General features: G+C 43.0%; 1 long non-coding RNA gene across 1 annotated transcript in view; it reads left to right on the top strand.

Annotated features, from left to right (window-relative positions):
* Positions 1–12421: 12421 nt before the first annotated feature.
* Positions 12422–19217, top strand: part of LOC132384732 (uncharacterized) — a 29746-nt gene continuing 22950 nt past the window's right edge. The window contains exon 1 of the long non-coding RNA XR_009509002.1: positions 12422–12543. This is a non-coding gene — a long non-coding RNA (uncharacterized LOC132384732). The remainder of the gene's footprint in view (positions 12544–19217) is intronic.

Genomic DNA, 19217 nt, shown 5'->3' with positions numbered 1-19217 from the left:
GTAGGCGTAATAAGCTGTAGCTTCAGCCTACACTCTTTCAGTCTGTTTTAAAGAATATCTATGTTTTTTTGTTGTAATTTTGTCCTATGAAATCATCATTGTAAATGATGCTTTTTGTTATGTTTGTACTGACTGAAATAAATTAATTTCATTCATTCATTTATTCATTCACATGTCAGAATGGGAAGCAGAATTGAAATGGGAGGCTACTGGGAAATTCTGCATTTTGTGGTGGATGGAGTGAAGGTGCTTGACAAAGTGGTGTCCTAATCTCCTTCAGGTCTCGCTGATAGACAGGAGGCCACATCAGGAGCACTGGATAAGCCACAAAGCAAGGGAGAACAGGTACTGAGCACTGAAAGCAACAAGGTAACTAAAGGTTAGGAGCAAATGGCTGAGGCTAGCTGGTTTGATGGGTAAACAAGGACTGTGAATGGGAGCTGGGTTTAAATAGGCTGCAGGTGATGAGTGAGAAACAACTAACAGGTGACTCCTGTTAGTTGGGTGGAGACTGGCAGCTGCTGTCCTGTGCAGTCCTGATAGGAACAGACCTTGGACTAGCTTAACCTGACACCAGACTGCACTACAGTCCTGCAACATGGAAATGATCTGTTAGTAGTTTTGGAGGAAAGGGTAGATCCATGGTATTACAGGAAAATTATTAACATGGATAGAAGATTAACTGATTGGTAGGAGGCAAAAAGTGGGAATAAAGGGAACCTTTCCTGGTTGGCTGCCTGTGACTAGTGATGTTCTGCATGGGTTGGTATTGGGACTGCTGCTTTTCACATTATATGTCAATGATTTGGATGACAGAATTGATGGCTTTGTTGCCAAATTTGTGGATGATAAAAAGATAGTTGGAGGGCAGGCAGTGCTGAGGAAGCTGTAGAAGGACTTGGACAGATTAGGAGAGTGTGCAAAGAAATTGCAAATGGAATACAGTTTCGGGAAATATATGCTCATGCAGCTGTTAAAAGGAATAAATGCGTAGGCTATTTTCTAAATGGGGAGAAAATTCAAAAATCTGAGTTGCAAAGTGACTTGCGAGTCCACGTGCAGGATTCCATAAAGGTTAACTTGCAAGTTGGATCGATATTAAGGAAGGCAAATGCAATGTTAGCACTCATTTCGGAAAGACTAGAATAGAGAAGAGAAGATGTAATTCTAAGTCTTTATAAAGCATTGGTCAGACTACATTTGAAGTATTGTGAGCCGGTTTGGGCTCCTTATCTAAGAAAGGATGTGCTGTCATTGGAGAGGGTCCTGAGGAGGTTAACAAGAATAATCCTGGGAATTAAAGGGTTAATGTATGAGGATTGTTTGGTGGCTCTGGGCCTGTACTTGCTGGAGTTCAGAAGAATGTGGAGGATCTCATTGAAACCCATCAAATTTTGAAAGGCCCAAATGGAGTGGATGTGAAGGAGATGTATCCTATATTGGGCGAGTCTCAGCCTCAGAATAGAGGGATGTCCATTTAGAACAGAGATGAGAAGCAATTTCTTTAGCCAGAGTGTGGTGGTTGAAAGGTTCTTGATTAATAAGGGTGTCAACGTTCAAGGGGAGAAGGTAGTTGAATGGGGTTGAGAGAGAAAATAAATCAGCCATGATGGAATGGCAGAGCAGACTCGATTATGCTGAATGGCCTAATTCTGCTCCGATGTCATATACTCTTTTGGTTTAATGGTAACCGCGTGCAGTCACATCCAGTGAAAGAGAGCAGCCACAGGTGTGGGGAGGGCATGGCAGAGCACTAGATAGGGGTCAAGTGAGAAAGCTGTTACAAAGGGGAATCACATGGGTTACCAGTTCACATCATTGTGTAGTTAGAGTCAGAATCAGGTTTATTTTAGTTGACCTAGGTCGTAAAATTGGTTGTTTAGCGGAGCCAGTGCAGTGCAAGGCATAAGTTACAATAAGAAATGTACATAAAGATAAATGAGTAGTGCAAAAAGAGAGCAAAAAGTGAGGCAGTGTTCATGGGCTGTTCAGAAATCTGATGGCAGTGAGCAAGTAGCTGTTCCTAAAAAGTGTGTGTCATCAAGCTGCTGTACCTCCTTATTGATTGTGATAATGAGAAGAGGGCATGTCCTGGATTGTGAAGGGCCTTCGAGATGGATTTCTTGAGGCAGTGCCTTTTGAAAATGTCATCAGTGGTAGGGAGACTAGTGCCCATGATGGAGCTGGCTGAGTTTACAACCAGCTTTTTCTGATATTGTGCAGTGGCTCCTTCATACCAAATGGTGATGCAGCCGGTCAAAATGCTCTCCACAGTACATCTCTAAAAATCTGCTAGAGCCTTTGGTGACATACTAATTCTCCTCAAACTCCTAATGAAATATAGCTGCTGTTATACCTTCTTCATAATTGCATCAATATGTTAGGAATAGAATAGATCGTCAGAGATGTTGGCACCCAGGAGCTTGAAACTGCTCACCCTTTCCACTGCTGACCCCTCACTGAGGGCTGGTGAATGTTCTTCTGACTTCCGCTTCCAGAAGTCCATAATCATTTCCTAGGTCTGACTGACATTGAGTTCAAGTTTGTTGCTGCAACACCACTTAACTGGCCAATCTATTTCACTCCTGTGCACCTCCTGGTCACCATCTGAGATTCAGCCAACAGTAGTTCTGTCATCGGCAGATTTATAGATAGTGCTTGAGCTGTGGCTAGCTACACAGTTTAGGTGTAGAGAGAGTAGAACAGGAGGAGATGTCATTTCTGATCTACATTGGCTGGCCTCCTGATAAGGAAGTCAAGGATCTAGTTGCAAAGGGAGGTACAGAGGCCCAAGTTTTTGAAGTCTGTTGATTAGTACTGAGCGCATGATGGTGTTGAACTCTGAACAATAATCAGCAAACAGAAGCCTGACACAGGTGTTGCTTTTGTCCAGGTGATCCAAGTCCAAGTGGAGAGCCAATGAGATTACATTGTGGTGACAGACAAATAGTAGCGGGTCCAAGTCCTTGCTTAGGCAGGAGTTAATTCTAGCCTGACCAACCTCTCAAAGCACTTCATTACAGTTGATGTGAGTGCCACAGGGTCACTAGGGTTGTATTCTCCCTTTTAAAGTATGTATAAAAGGTATTCTGCTCATCAGGGAACATGGTATAATAGCCAGTTATGATACTGGGTTTCATCATGTGGGAAATAATGGCTTTCAAACCCTGCCGTTGTTGACATGCGTCTGATGTTGTCTCTGACCACATGAAATCACTTTTTTGCTCTTTAAATAGCCTTCTGTAGGTCTGGATCAGCGGTCTTAAACACCATAGATCTAGCTTTCAGCAGACTCTGAATCTCCTGGTTCACCTATGGCTTCTGGTTTGGGTGTACCTGACCTGCTGAGTTCTTCCATCGTTTTGTGTGTGTTGCAAGAGAGGTTGTGTAAACTGTTTGGGGTTTCCACTGCTGTGCCACCGATGTAAACTGGGCTGTGGGTGGTGAGAGTTCTCCTGAAGTTAATAACCATCTTCTTTTAATTTTTGACATTGAGGAAGAGGTTATTTGCCTGTCACCTCCTCTCTGTAGGCTGTCTCATCATCGCTGGTGATGAGCCCAACCACTGTCGTGTCATCAGTGAACTTGACAATGTGATTACTCGGGTGATTGGCCGTGAGTCATGTGTGAGCAGAGTGTACAGCAGTGGGCTGTAATTGAGGATGTTGAGGATGATGGAGAGGGAGGAGCGGTTGTGCATCCTGACTATCTGAGGTCTGTTTGTCAGGAAGTCCGACACCCAGATGCACAGAGGTGTATTCAGATCGAGGAGTAGGAGTTTGTTCACCAAGGTCTGTGGGACAATAGTGTTGAATGCTGGACTGGAATCAACATTCTGACATAAGTGTCCTTGTTTTCCAGGGGTGTCAGGGCCAAATGCATGATAGCTGCTATGGCACCTGTCATAGAGTGGTTCTGTTGGTTCTATCAGTAAGCATGAATGGAGTTCTTGATATATGTCATTATCAGCTGTTCAGAATTCTTCCTGATAATGGGTACCAGTGCCACTGGGCGGTAGTTGTTTAGTTCTGAAGGTGTAGAGTTCTTTGGCACAGGGATGATGGTGGCTGATTTGAAGCATGTGGGGGACAACAATCTGGATGAATGAAGCGTTGAAGATGTCTATGAAGATGTCAGTGAGACGGAGTTAGTCGTGACACAGATGTTGCCACTTCTGCCTTTACCTGATGCCACTGTCCAGACCATCCAGTGGAAGATGAAGCGTTCAGGCTGAAGCGCTGTGTCTGGAGTGCTGGGGGTGAGCCATGTCTCTGTGAAGCAAAGTGTGCAGTAGTCCCTGATGTCCCTATGGTACTGCCCTGAGATCTTTAATTTTATTTTCCAGAGACAGGGCATTAGCCAGGAGGTCAGTAGGGAGTATGGGCCTCAGGGCCTTGTGTTTCAGCTTTACCTGAAGCCCAGACTGGCAGCCTCACTTTCTTGAAGAGAAACTGCCTGGATGGTCCAGAGTCTGTTGCTTTTGAAGATTGATAGATCTTTTACCACAACTTGAAACACTGTCACTTACTGAAGTATCTGTGGCCGAGGCTATAGATTTCAGCTGTTGTAGTCCTAAATGGAAATACTTGATAATTCCTTTCAGAGCTGCACACAAAGAGTTGCCATCTTGTTCAACATGTTAATAAGTTTTCCTTGACTTTAATGATCCGAAATGCATGTTAATTAATGTTTTTCATATTCACTAATTACTTTAATGAAGTGTTCAGATGGGGTGGTGAGGATAGATGGAATACTGTGCATTCTAAATGTTTAATTTTCATTCACTGTGAGGCATGACAGGGAGATGGCAATTTAATGCCAGAAGTTTTAGGTGTTCCGCACCCTCCTGCCTGAACTGGTACAAGATGAAGGGAGCTGCACAGTGCTCGGGGCAGGTACTTTACTGCAGCTAGTTGCTCACATTGTTCCCTGGCCTCAGGTCACCCCTTCAACCTCAGTCTCCTACACTCCAGTGAAAACAAGCCATACTTAACTGACCCTTCCATGTAAAGACAGCTCTCCATTCGAATACTCTCCAATACTTGGAGTATTGTGTTCAGTTCTAGTTGACTCATTATAGGAAGTAGAAACTTGAGAGAGGGTGCAGAGGGGATTCATCAGGATGCTGCCTCAATTAGAGAACATGTCTTATAAGGATAGGTTGAGTGAGTTAGGGCTTTTCTCTTTGGAACAAAAGAGGATGAGAGATGACTTGATAGAGATATAAGATTGAAAGTTCAAAGTAAATTTATTATCGAAGTACATATATGTCACCATGTATAACCTTGAGATTTGTTTTCATGTGGGTTTACTCAATAAATCCAAAATAGAATAATAACCATAATAGAATCAATGAGAGACCACACCAACTTGGGCATTCAGCCAGTGTGCAAAAGACAACAAATTGTGCAAATACTAAAAGAAAGAAATAATAATGAATAAATAAGGAATAAATATCGAGAACATGAGATGAAGAGATCTTGAAAGTGAGTCCACAGGTTGTGGGAACATTTCAATGATGGGGTAAATGAACTTGTCCCAAGTGAGGTGAAGTGAGGTATACAGTGTCTATAAAAAGTATTCACCCCCCCCACCTTTAGAAGTTTTCATGTTTTATTGCTTTACAATATTGAATCACAGTGGATTTAATTTGGCTTTTTTGACTCTGATCAACAGAAAAAGACTCTTTCGTGTCAAAGTGAAAACCAATCTTTGCAAAGTGATCTAAATTATTTACAAATATAAAGCACAAAATAATTGATTGCATAAGTATTCACCCCCTCCAAGTCAGTATTTAGTAGATGCACCTCTGGCAGCAATTACAGCCTTGAGTCTGTGTGGATAGGTCTCTAGCAGCTTTGCACATCTGGACACTGCAATTTTTCCCCATTCTTCTTCACAAAACTTCTCAAGCTCTGTCAGATTGCATGGGGATCGTGAGTGAACAGCCGCTTTCAAGTCCAGCCACAAATTCTCAATTAGATTGATGTCTGGACTCTGACCTAGGCACTCCAGGACATTAACTTTGTTGTTTTAAGCCATTCCTGTGTAGCTTTGGCTTTATGGTTGCTGTCATTGTCTTGCTAGAAAGCAAATCTTCTCCCAAGTCGCAGTTCTCTTGCAGACTGCATCAGATTTTTCACCAGGATTTCCCTGTATTTTGCTGCATTCATTTTACCCTCTACCTTCACAAGCCTTCCAGGGCCTGCTGCAGTGAAGCATCCCCACAGCATGATGCAGCCACCACCATGCTTCACGGTAGGGATGGCATGTTTTTGATGATGTGCTGTGTTTGGCTTATGCTGAACATAGCGTTTAGTCTGATGGCCAAAGAGCTCAATTTTGGTTTTATCAGACTATAAAACCTTCTTCCAGCTGACTGCAGAGTATCCCACATGCCTTCAGGCAAACTCTAGCCGGGATTTCATGTGAGTTTTTTTTCTAACAGTGGCTTTCTCCTTCCCACTCTCCCATGAGGCACACGGACAACAGTTGTTGTATGCACAGTCTCTCCCATCTCAGCCACTGAAGCTTGTAACTCCTCCAGAGTTGTCATAGGTCTCTTGGTGGCCTCCCTCACTGGTCCCCTTCTTGCATGGCCTGCTCTAGGCAGATTTACAGCTCTACCATATTCTTTCCATTTCTTGATGATTGAATATCCAAGGGATATTCAGTGACTTGGAAATTTTCTTGTACCCATCTCCTGACTTGTGCTTTTCAATAACCATATAACCATATAACAATTACAGCACAGAAACAAGCCATCTTGGCCCTTCTAGTCCATGCCGAACGCTTACTCTCACCTAGTCCCACCGACCTGCACTCAGCCCATAACCCTTCATTCCTTTCCTGTCCATATACCTATCCAATTTTACTTTAAATGACAATACTGAACCTGCCTCTACCACTTCTACTGGGGGCTCGTTCCACACAGCTACTACTCTCTGAGTAAAGCAGTTCCCCCTCAAGTTACCCCTAAACTTTTGCCCCTTAACTCTCAACTCATGTCCTTTTGTTTGAATCTCCCCTACGCTCAATAGAAAAAGCTTATCCACGTCAACTCTATCTATCTCCCTCATAATTTTAAATACCTCTATCAAGTCCCCCCTCAACCTTCTATGCTCCAAAGAATAAAGACCTAACTTGTTCAACCTTTCTCTGTAACTTAGTTGCTAGAACCCAGGTAACATTCTTCTGTACTCTCTATTTTGTTGACATCTTTCCTATAATTTGGTGACCAGAACTGTACACAATACTCCAAATTTGGCCTCACCAATACCTTGTACAATTTTAACATTATATTTCAACTCCTATACTCAATGCTCCGATTTATAAAGGCCAGCATACCAAAAGCTTTCTTCACCACCCTACCCACATGAGATTCCACCTTCAGGGAACTATGCACCATTATTCCTAGATCACTCTGTTCTACTGCATTCCTCAATGCCCTACCATTTACCGTGTATAAACTTTTCACAGAGTTGCTTGGAATGTCCTTTTGTCTTCATGGTGTAGTTTTTACCAGGATACTGACTCACCAGCAGCTGGACCTTCCAGATACAGGTGTATTTTTACTATTATCAATTGAAACACCTTGACTGCACACAGATCTCAATTTAACTAACTTCTATAGTTGTACCGTGGAGAGCATTCTGACAGGCTGCATCACGGTCTGGTATGGAGGGGCTACTGCACAGGACCGAAAGAAACTGCAGAAGGTTGTAAATCTAGTCAGCTCCATCTTGGGCACTAGCCTACAAAGTGCCCAGGACATCTTTAGGGAGCAGTGTCTCAGAAAGGCAGCGTCCATTATTAAGGACCCCCAGCATCCACGGCATGCCCTTTTCTCACTGTTATCATCAGATAGGAGATACAGAAGCCTGAAGGCACACACTCAGTGATTCAGGAACAGTTTCTTCTCCTCTGCCATTTGATTCCTGAATGGACTTTGAAGCTTTGGACACTACCTCACTTTTTTTAATATACAGTATTTCTGCTTTTGCACATTTTAAATAATCTATTCAATATTCATAATTGATTTATTTGTTTATTTATTATTAATAATAATTTTTTTCTCTGCTAGATTATGTATTGCTGCTGCTAAGTTAACAAACTTCACGTCACATGCCGGTGATAATAAACCTGATTCTGATTCTGATGTGACTTCTAAAACCAATTGGCTGCACCAGTGATAATTTGGTGCATCATATTAAAGAGGGTGAACACTTATGCAATCAGTTATTTTGTGTTTGTTATCTGTAATTAATTTAGATCATTTTGTAGAGATCTGTTTTCACTTTGACAGAAAAGAGTCCTTTTCTGTTGACCAATGTAAATAAAAAGCCAAATTAAATCCACTGTGATTCAATGTTGTGAAACAGCAAAACATGGAAACTTTTGGGGGTGGGGGGGTTAATACTTTGTATAGGCACTGTATAAGATGATCAGAGGTATAGAGATTGGAGAGCCAGTGATATTTTTCCAGGATGGAAATAGCTACTATAATACCTAATTTTAAGGTGATCGAAGAAAACTATAGGGTGATGTCAGAGATAGGTTTTTTCCACAAAGTGGTAAGTACATGGGATGTTCTGCCAGGGGTGGTGGCACAGGCAGGTACATTTGGGGCATTTAAGAGACTCTTAGATAGGCACATGGATGATAGAAAATTGGAGGGCTGTGTGGAAGGGAAGGGTTAGATTGATCTTGGAGTAGGTTAAAAGGTTACCACAGCTGTAGTTCTTTGTTCTATTCTCTATTTTAGGTCAAATAAGGCTGAAAGGAAAGACAGGTAGCAATAAGTTAATGAATGCAGTGGGACTGATGGGCTGAAAAGTGTTTATTTCAATGCAAAGAGTGTTGTGGGTCAGGTAGATGAACTGGATCAGTGTGTGGAACTCCAATGTTGTCGGCCATTATACAGACCTGTTGAGAGAAGGGCAGGACTGGCAGCTCAACGCTCCGTAATTTAGATGTTTCAGACGTGATAGAGAAGGGTGTAAGAGAGATGGAAAATCACTGACAGTGTCACAGCAGCACTTAGAGAGGACATCCTTGGTAGGACAACATGGGTAGAGCTCAGGAATAGGAAAGGTGCAAATAATCTGATGCGGTTATGTTACAGGCTTCCCATTAGCCTGTGTAAGATGCTCAGGTAGATTATGGAAAGAGATAAAAACAACAGAGTAGTTATAGTGAGAGACTAATTTCTCCAATATACACTGGGGCTCCCTTATTACCACAGGCTTAGATGGGGCAGAATTTGTTAAGTGCATCCAGGAAGGTTTCCGGACACAGTATGTAGATAATCCAACCAAGGAGACATACTAGATTTTTGGGGAATAAGCCTAGATTTGCATCGAGGAAACCAACTCTTTCTTGATATCAACATGCCTTAAAAGATCCATATACCCTTTCCTGATCTTACTGTTCTTCATGTCCTTCTCCTTGATGTATATTGATTTAAATTACTCATCTCACATCTTGCCCATTTCCTCAAGCTCTCTCCTTCGTCCCTGAGAAAATGATTGAATGTCACATTGAGTTTGAAAGATCTGCAAACTTTTCAAAGTAGTTTTGTAATCAACTCTACTCAAGGGTCAAAGATCAACTTCATGCGCCATATACTGTATGTTGACATATATCAGCAATTTGCTGTGGTGTGTTGGCCAGGGCGTGACATGCAACATTCAACAATTATAAAGAATAAAAAATTATACAGAAAATAAAGTTCAAGGTTAAAGTACAGAAATGGAATAAAATGTGAATAAATACAATGGATTCTGGTTAATTGGTCCATCAGTTAATCAGGACAGCTGCTTGTTGGGGTCAACATAAAACAAATCAGGAAAACAGCTGGGATTCCCTTTGTTTATTTGGGACACTTTGCTGCTTAATTGGGACAGGAGACTGTGGCCAAACAGTTTCTAACTAGCATCAGATGTGTGCACTTATGTGTCTGTTGGACACTACACCGTGCTTAGAGCAAACAGTTTTTAAATAGCATTAGCTGTGTGTGTTTGTGTTCAAAAAACAGTGATTTTTGTCAGTGATAGTTGGCAAGAAATAAACAGTAAGACAATTTAGAACTATTTTGCTCACTTGAGAGGTTTCAGGCTTGGAGATGCCAGAAATGGCCAGGCGTGAAAATGAAATGATTTTACTACTTCAACAAGTTAGGAATTATGAGGAATTTGAAGGTATTGAATGTTCCAAGGAAAAGGAAGATTTGGAGAATGCAATCATTGGTAGCATTATTTGAAGACAGTCCATTATCTGAACTAGATGTCTGTGCTGATTTTGTTCATCAAAAGAACGAGCCAATATACACTGGATAAATTCCTCCATCGATAACTATTAGGAACTAATACACAGTTTTATAGTACCGTAGTGGTATTGATTGTGTTCTAATTTGTTCTGTATTTCATTTAAATAGATAATTTTTTACTCAGGTAAATGGCATTTTGTCTTTTTAATAATAATAATAAGTACTTTATAGATCCCGAGTGGAAATTATTTCATTACAGCAGCAACAATTTAAAACACATTTAGCATTGTGCATACTTAACTAAAAATAAAGTAGATAATAAGAACATACACAATAATAATGTACCAATATGCAATAATATGCAATAATGTATGAAATAATAATGCAGAGACTATTGTACTATGATGTGTGTTCTCCTGTCACACAGAGATGAACTGTGTATATGCTTGTTGGATTTGGTGGGAAAGATTTTCTGTAACGATCTTGTGACAGCGGAGCTGAATGAGTCTGTTTGAAAGGGTGCTCCGCTGCTTATTCAGTAGGTCATGGAGAAGATGTGTCAGATTGTCCATCATGGAAAACAGTTCATTGAGTGACCCCTTTCCAACACTAACCAGACTTTTTGATGAGCTTATTTATTCTTTTTGCATTACCAGCACCAATGCTGCTTCCCCAACATAAAGCAGCAAAAAAGACCGCACTCGCTACACGAGACTGGTAAACGATCTCCAGCATCCTGCTGCAGACATGGAAGGATCTCAGCTTCCTTAGAAAATACAGTCTGCTCATCCCCTACTTGTGTTGGTTTTCCAGTTGTGTCTCTCATGTCTCTTGCTGAGGTGAGCTCCCAAGTGTTTGTACTCTTCCACCACTGCAACTTCTTCTCCCAGAATGTATACAGGACTCGACACAGTCCTCTTCCTCCTAAAATCAATTTCCATCTCCCTGGTTTTGGCCACATTCAGGAGCAGGTGATTCCTCCTGCAACACTCCACAAACTTGTCCAAAAGTCCTCAGTGCTCCAGCCCATCTCTGATACACCCAACCACCACAGAGTCATCAGAGAACTTCTGAAAGTGGCAAGACTCATATTTGTACTGGAAGTCTGACATGTACAGTGTGAACAGAAATGGAGACAGGACAGTCCCTCGAGGCGCTCCAGTGCCACTCACCACCATCTCAGAGTAATACCCAGCAATACAAACTGGGGTCTATCAGTCAGTAATCCAAGAGATAGCGGATTTGTCTACACCCATCCTTTGCAGCTTCTCACTCAGAAGAAGTGTCTGGATTGTGTTGAAGACACTAGAGAAATCAAAAAATGTGATTCTCACAATGCCACCAGCATCATCCAGGCTGGAGTGAGCTCTCTGCCACAGGTAGATGATGGCATCATTCACTCCCACATGAGGCAGGTAGGCAAACTGTAGAGTGTGCAATGAAGATCTCACCTGCGGTCCAAGGTAAGTCAGGACCAGCCTCTCCAGCACCCTCATCACATGAGATGTGAGGGCAATTGGTCTGTAGTCATTAAGAGTTTCCTTCTTGGGTACAGAAACCAAGCAGGAAGTCTTCCATAGCACCGGTATCTTTTCTTGACTCAGACTCAGATTTTATATAGCTTTTTAAACTACTTCCATGAAATTTCGACTAAATGGGACAGCCACTTAATTGGGCCAAAATGTACAAGTCTCAACGTGTCCCAATTAACCAGAATCCACTGTACATAAATGCCAGCATGCAGTTACAATGTAAACATAATTAGAAAAAGTGGTTGAAAGTGTTTACAGTGTGGTGCAGTGATGGGGGTAATAGGTGGGGGGGGTGGGGGTAACTAGAACGGTTGATTGGTTAACTGCCTGGGGAAGAAACTTTTAAAATGGTGTGAAGTTTGTGTTTTAATAGCCTTATAGCCCTTTCCAGAGAGGCATTTTTGGAAAAGGCGGCTTGTTGAGAGGATAGTGTCCACGATGATTTATCCTGCCCACTTCTTGGTCCTGGACACATACAAGTCGTGCGGTGATGGGAGACTGCAGCCCATGACCTTTCCTGCTGACCTGAGAGCTTGCTGGCGTTTTTGTCTGTTGTGACAGCGTGTTCTGAGGAAGATGGAATTTTACGAAATGCCTTCATTCTCTCTCATGCCATCGTTGTTTCCTTTGTTTCCATTGAAGACTCAAGTTTCAGATTGAAAGCAAAAAGGGAGGAAGCTCTGTTAACCAGCCAGGATGACCTCACCAGGTTGAAGCCAAGCTGTGTGGTCACCTGCTTTGTAGGTAAGTGTCACGTCTACATGAAGTACAAGAAGTGAAATTAGTTTTTATGCCTTGTTCAATTTACTTCAGCTCTCACAATGTTAACATTAATTAGAGCAATAATTAAATGACTGAAACACACATCTTTGCCACTCAGTGAATGTGCAGGGAACATCAAGGTCCTTGAACTGGATCCAAACAGCCACTTTAAGTGTATGGCTGGAGAGCCAGTAATTTCATCCCACTTTTGCGGCAGTGTTCCAGTAATGGCCCCAGAGAGACAGCAAAAGAAAGCTTTAAGGTATTGCAACTCTGAGTGTCACCGTACAGCCTCGCATGAGAAATTATGGGACCCCTGGCCTCTTAACTGTAATGGATTTTGCGAGCATTACATGTGGGATCTCATAAGGCAGATATTTCCACCACAGCAAATATTAGGCTGGCATACTTGAGTGCAGCTGTGAGTGGTGTTCAGAGCCAACGTGGCTGTTGTCGGATCTCACGGGGAGGAGGTCTGGCTATCTTGTATTGCCCATGTATGAAGTGAGGGAGCTACTCAACCTCAAGTGGAAAGGAGACTAGTTGCATAGGGGAAGCTGAAGAGCAGAGAAGTGGGGAGGCAGAGGGAAAGGAATAAGGAAGTGAGTATAAAGGGGGAGATCATGGTAGATGGGCATGGAGTAAGGAATGGGGGGGGGGTACATAAAGTAACCAGGAAGGGTGGGGAGAATAAAGGGGAAGGAGGGTATGGAAGGAAGGAAGAAGAGAAGGAGAGAAGAGGGAATAGGAAGGCGAGGAGGGAAGGGAATGGGCAGAGAGGTCAGGGAAGCGTAGAACACTACACACAGTACAGGCCCATCGGCCCACAATGTTGTGCCAACCTTGTAATCCACTCTAACATCAATCTAACCCTTCCCTCCGACATAGTCCTCCATTTTTCTACCATCCATGCGTCTATCTAAGAGTCTCTAGAACTTCGCTAAGGTACCTGCCTCTGCCACCACCCCTGGCAGTGATTCCACACACTACCACTCTCTGTGGAAAAAAGTCATTACTTGTTAGATCCCCCCTATACATTCCTCCAATCTCCTCAAAATGATGCCCCCTCATATCAGCCATGTCCACCCTTGGAAAAATTCTCTGGCTGTCCAATCAATTTATGCCTCTTACCATCTTGGGCACCTCTATCAAGTCATCTCTCATCCTCCTACGCTCCAAAAAAATGTCCCAGCTCATTCAAGTTATCCTCATAAGATATGCACTCCAAGCCAGACAGTGTCCTGGCAAATCTCCTCTGTGCCTTCTTTAAAGCTTTCATGTCCTTCCCATAATGAGATGACATAGAGCAAAAGGGAGAAAGGAATGGGGCAAGAGAGCAAGAGGGCAGGAAGCACAAAGATCGCACTCTGTCAGGTGCGTGTGTCGAGCCGTGAAATCAGGAGCATGTGCTGACTGGAATTCTGCTTGGATGGCAGCACAGTAAGATACTTAGAAACACGGAAACATAGAAAACCTACAGCACAATACAGGCCCTTCAGCCCACAAAGCTGTGCTGAACATGTCCTTGCCTGAGAAATTACCTAGGGTTACCCATAGTCCTCTATTTTTCTAAGCTCCATGTAGCCATCCAGGAGTCTCTTAAAAGACCCTGTCGTTTCCGCCTCCACCACCATCACCGGCAGCCCATTCCACACAGTCACCACTCTCTGAGTAAAAAACTTACCCCTGACATCTCCTCTGTACCTACTTCCAAGCACCTTAAAACTGTGCCCTCTCGTGCTAGCCACTTCAGCCCTGGGAAAAATCCTCTGACTATCCACACGATCAATGCCTCTCTTCATCTTATACACCTCTATCAGGTCACCTCTCATCCTCCGTCGCTCCAAGGAGAAAAGGCCGAGTTCACTCAACCTATTCTGATAAGGCATGCTCCCCAATCCAGGCAACATCCTTGTAAATCTCCTCTGCACCTTTTCTATGGTTTCTACATCCTTCCTGTAGTGAGGTGACCGTAACTGAGCACGGTACTCCAAGTGGGGTCTGACCAGGGTCCCATATAACTGCAACATTACCTCTCAGCTCCTAAACTCAATCCCACGATTGATGAAGGCCAATACACCATACGCCTTCTTAACCACAGAGTCAACCTGCGCAGCTGCTTTGAGTGTCCTATGGACTCGAACCCCAAGATCTCTCTGATCCTCCACATTGCCAAGGGTCTTACCATTAATACTATATTCTGTCATTACATTTGACCTACCAAAATGAACCACCTCACACTTATCTGGGTTGAACTCCATCTGCCACTTCTCAGCCCAGGTTTGCATCCTATCAATGTCCCATTGTAACCTCTGACAGCCCTCCACACTATCCACAACACTTCCAACCATTGTGTCATCAGCAAATTTACTAACCCATCCCTCCACTTCTTCATCCAGGTCATTTATAAAGATCATGAAGAGTAGGGGTCCCAGAACAGATCCCTGAGGCACACTGCTGGTCACCGACCTCCATGCAGAATATGACCCGTCTACAACCACTCTTTGCCTTCTGTGGACAAGCCAGTTCAAGATCCACAAAGCAATGTCCCCTTGGATCCCATGCCTCCTTACTTTCTCAATAAGCCTTGCATAGGGTACCTTATCAAATGCCTTGCTGAAATCCATATACACTACATCTACTGCTCTGCCATCATCAATGTGTTTAGTCACATCCTCAAAAAATTCAATCAGGCTCGTAAGACAGGATCTGCCCTTGCCAAAGCCATGCTGACTATTCCTAATCATATTTTGCCTCTCCAAATGTTCACAAATCCTGTCTCTCAGGATTTTCTCCATCAGCTTACCAACCACATTGTATGTGTTGCTCGAATTCCCCGCATCTGCGGATTTTCTCTTGTTTGTAGCTTACGTACACAGATTGATTGTACGTCCATAAAGTGACACTAGGCTGTACACAAGGTGACTGACAGGAACTAATAAAGTAGTGTTGATCAGCCTTATTGCTTGTGGAAAGTAACTGCTTTTGAGTCTGGTAGTCCTGGCGTGGATGTAGCTATCTCCCTGACGGGAGTCCATGAGCAAGGTGGGTGGGAACCTTCATGATGTTACTGGCCCTTGTCCAACACCTTTCTGTAGATATGTACCTGATGACGGGCAGTTTTGACTACCTGGTGCACAGCCTTCCTTTTTCCATAGCAAGCTGTGATGCACACTTGTCAGGATGATCTCTGCTGTGCATCTATAGAATGATGTGAGTATGGATGTGAAAAGTGCAGCTCTCTTCGGCCTTCTCAGAAAGTAGAGGTGTTGGTGAGCTTTCTTGATCTTGAAGGATTAGATCTTTATTAGTGGGGCAAAGAGGCCTGTAGTTCAGTAGTGATTCAGAACTACATACAGTACATTCATCAAACTAGTTTCAGTTTTATTCACATTGTACTCTACAGGGATCTAGCCTTAGAATTTTCACAGATTCCGATATGTTTGATAATGTGACTTATGGTCTTATAAAAACCGTAAAATATAGGAGCAGAATTAGGCCATTCAGCCCATTGAGTCTGCTCATCCACTCCAGGATCAGCCATGATTGATGCTTTCCTGAGTTGCAGAGGTACCCAGATTTTAGAACTTAAGCCCAGTTGATTTGCTGGTGCCTGGAAGGCTGCAGCTATGAATCTGTGTGAAGGGACAACCCAATGGAAACCCTACGGATTTGGTACACTGAGAAGAGGCTCCAACACCATATACAAGTTTGCTGATGACATCACTGTTGTGGGCTGCATCAAAGGTGGTGATGAATTAGCATACAGGACGGAGATTGAAAACTTGGCTGGGTGGTGTCATAACAACAATCTCTCGCTCATTGTCAGCAAGACCAAGGAACTGATTGTAGACTTCAGGAGAGGGAAACCAGAGGTCCATGAGCCAGTAATCATCAGAGGATCAGAAGTGGAGAGGGTTAGTAATTTTAAATTCCTGGGTGTCACTATCTCAGAGGACCTATCCTAGGCCCATCGTAGATATATAATTGTGAAGAAAGCACAAGAGCACCACTTCTTCCTCAGGAGTCTGCGAAGATTTGGCATGTCATTGAAAACCTTGGCAAACTTCTATAGATGTGTGGTGGAAAGTGTGCTGACTGGCTGCATTACGGCCTGGAATGGGAAGACCAATGCCTTTGAGTGGGAAATCCAACAAAAGGTAGTGGATACGGCCCAGTAAATCACGGGTAAAACCCTCCCAGCCACTGAGCACATCTACATGAAATGTTGCCGTAGAAAAGCAGCTTCCATCATCAGAGACCCTGACCACCCAGGCAATGCTTTTTTCTTGCTGTTGCCAGCAGGTAGATGGTAAAAGAGCCTCAATACTCACACCACCAGGTTCAAGAACAGTTACTACCCCTCTACCATCAGGCTCTTGAACAAAAGGGGATAACTACACTCATTCTATTTCTGGTGTTCCCACAACTGATGGCCTCAATTAAAGGACTCTGTCTTGTTATTTCAGTCTCATTATTTATAGCTACAGTATTAATTTATATTTGCATTTGGACAATTTTTTTGTCCATTGACCCTGTTTACAGTTTCTGTTCTACAGATTTGCTAAGTATGCCACAGAAAAATGAATCTCAGGGTTGTATGTGGTGACATGTATGTACTCTGGTAATATATTTTACTTTGAACTTTGAACGTTGGAGGAGGAGGCTTCCACTTAACATTACACCTGTTCTGTTGTTTGTAATAAGTCATGTAACAGTATTATTTTCAGAGGGAGTAACAGTTGAATATCAGTGTGTAATAGTACACACTAAGCTAACAGACTAAATCTACCAACAACATGCTCCATAAAGTTGGTTGCTAGCATCAATGACCAGCTCTCTATAAGACCATTAGACATAGGAGCAGAGTTAGGCCATTCAGCCCATCGAGTCTGCTCCACCATTCCACCATGGCTGATCCTGGATCCCACTCAACCCCGTACATCTGCCTTCTTGCCGTATCCTTTGATGCACTGACCCATCAGGAAGTGATCAACTTCCACCTTAAATATACACACGGACTTGGCCTCCACCGCAGTCTGTGGCAGAGCATGCCACACATTCACTGCTCTCTGGCCAAAAATGTCCTCCTTATCTCTATTTAACGGTTCTCCCCTCAATTTTGAGGCTCTACCCTCTAGGTTTGGTTACCCTACCAGAGGAAACATCCTCCCCACACACACCCTATCTAGTCCTTTCAACATTCGATACATTTCAATGAGATCTCGCCCTGCATTCTTCTGGTCACCTACCTACAGGAAAGATATCAATAAGATTGAAATGTAACAGAGACAATTTACAAGGATGTTGCTGAGACTCGAGGACCTGAGTGAAAGGGAAAGATTGAATAGGTTAGGACTTTATTCCCTAGAGTGTAGGGGAATGAGGGGATATTTAATAGAGGTATACAAAACTATGAGGGGTATAGATAGGTAAATGCTTGCAGGCTCTTTCCCCTCAGGTTGGATGAGACTAGAACTAGAGGTCATGGGTTAAGGGTAAAAGGTGAATGTTTAAAGGGAATATGAGGGAAACCTCTTCGCTCAGTGTGGTGAGAGTGTGGAACGAGCTGCCAGTGCAAGTGGTGCATGTGGGTTCAAATTTGACATTTAAGAGAAATTTGGATAAGCACATGGATGGGGGGGGGGTATGGAGGGCTATGGTCCAGGTGTGGTTCAATGGAATTAGGCAGAATAACACTTTAGCATGGACAAGAGGGCCGAAGGACCTTTTCCTGTCCTGCAGTGTTCTAAATGTAAGCATCCCAAGAAAGCCGCAACCCTTGTCAAAGGATACAACAGCACATAGACTAGATGTAAACGTGGGCAGAGAAATGGCAGATGAAGTTTAATCTGGGCAAGTATGAGGTGTTGCACTTTGGAGGTCAAATGTAAGGAAAAAAGGATGCAGTAAAAAAGGTACAGTAAATAGCAGCACTCTATAGAACATTGATGTGCAGAGGGATCTTGCAGTACAAGTCCATAGCTCCTTGAAAGTGTCAACAGATGTAGATGGGATTATAAAGAAATTGTATGGCATACTTGTCTTCATCAGTCAGGATGTTGAGTATAAAAGTCAGGAGGTCATGTTGCAGCTGTATAAAAATTTAGTTAAGCCACATTCAGAGAACTGTGTGCAGTTCTGGCCACTGCATTACAGGAAGGATATAGAGGCATTGAAGGGGTTCATCAGGACATTGCCTGGAACTGAGAGTATTAGCTATGAGTGTCTTTTCCCCAGAAGTGTCAAACACTAGAGGGGAAAGGTCTAAAGGAGATGTGCGGGGCAGGCGCATTACACAGGCTGCCAGAGGAGTTGCTGGAATTAGATACAATAGCAATGTTTAAGAGGTATCTGACAGACACCTGAACAGGAAAATTTCTCCATAAATAGGGAAGACAAAATCAAGAATACAAGTTACGGTGCTTCTTTATTATTAAGTAGCTCTGTTGATGATAGAACACGCTTTTAACTTAAGAGGAGTAAGTGCTACTGATTTCCATATGCTTCACAAATTTACTGTGAGGGGGAAAGATGGCCTTCATTGAAGAACATAGTTGGCAGTCTCTATGGCAACTCTTCCGCCTCTCCATCTGGCTTCTGAAATATAGTGAACAAAAGCAATATTCACTGTGCGGGCCTGTAGCAGATAAAAT

This window comes from Hypanus sabinus, chromosome X1 (genome assembly GCF_030144855.1).
Source record: "Hypanus sabinus isolate sHypSab1 chromosome X1, sHypSab1.hap1, whole genome shotgun sequence".
Lineage (NCBI taxonomy): Eukaryota > Metazoa > Chordata > Chondrichthyes > Myliobatiformes > Dasyatidae > Hypanus > Hypanus sabinus.
The sequence above is the reverse complement of the archived record's forward strand: the minus strand, read 5'-3'. Positions and strand labels throughout refer to the sequence as shown.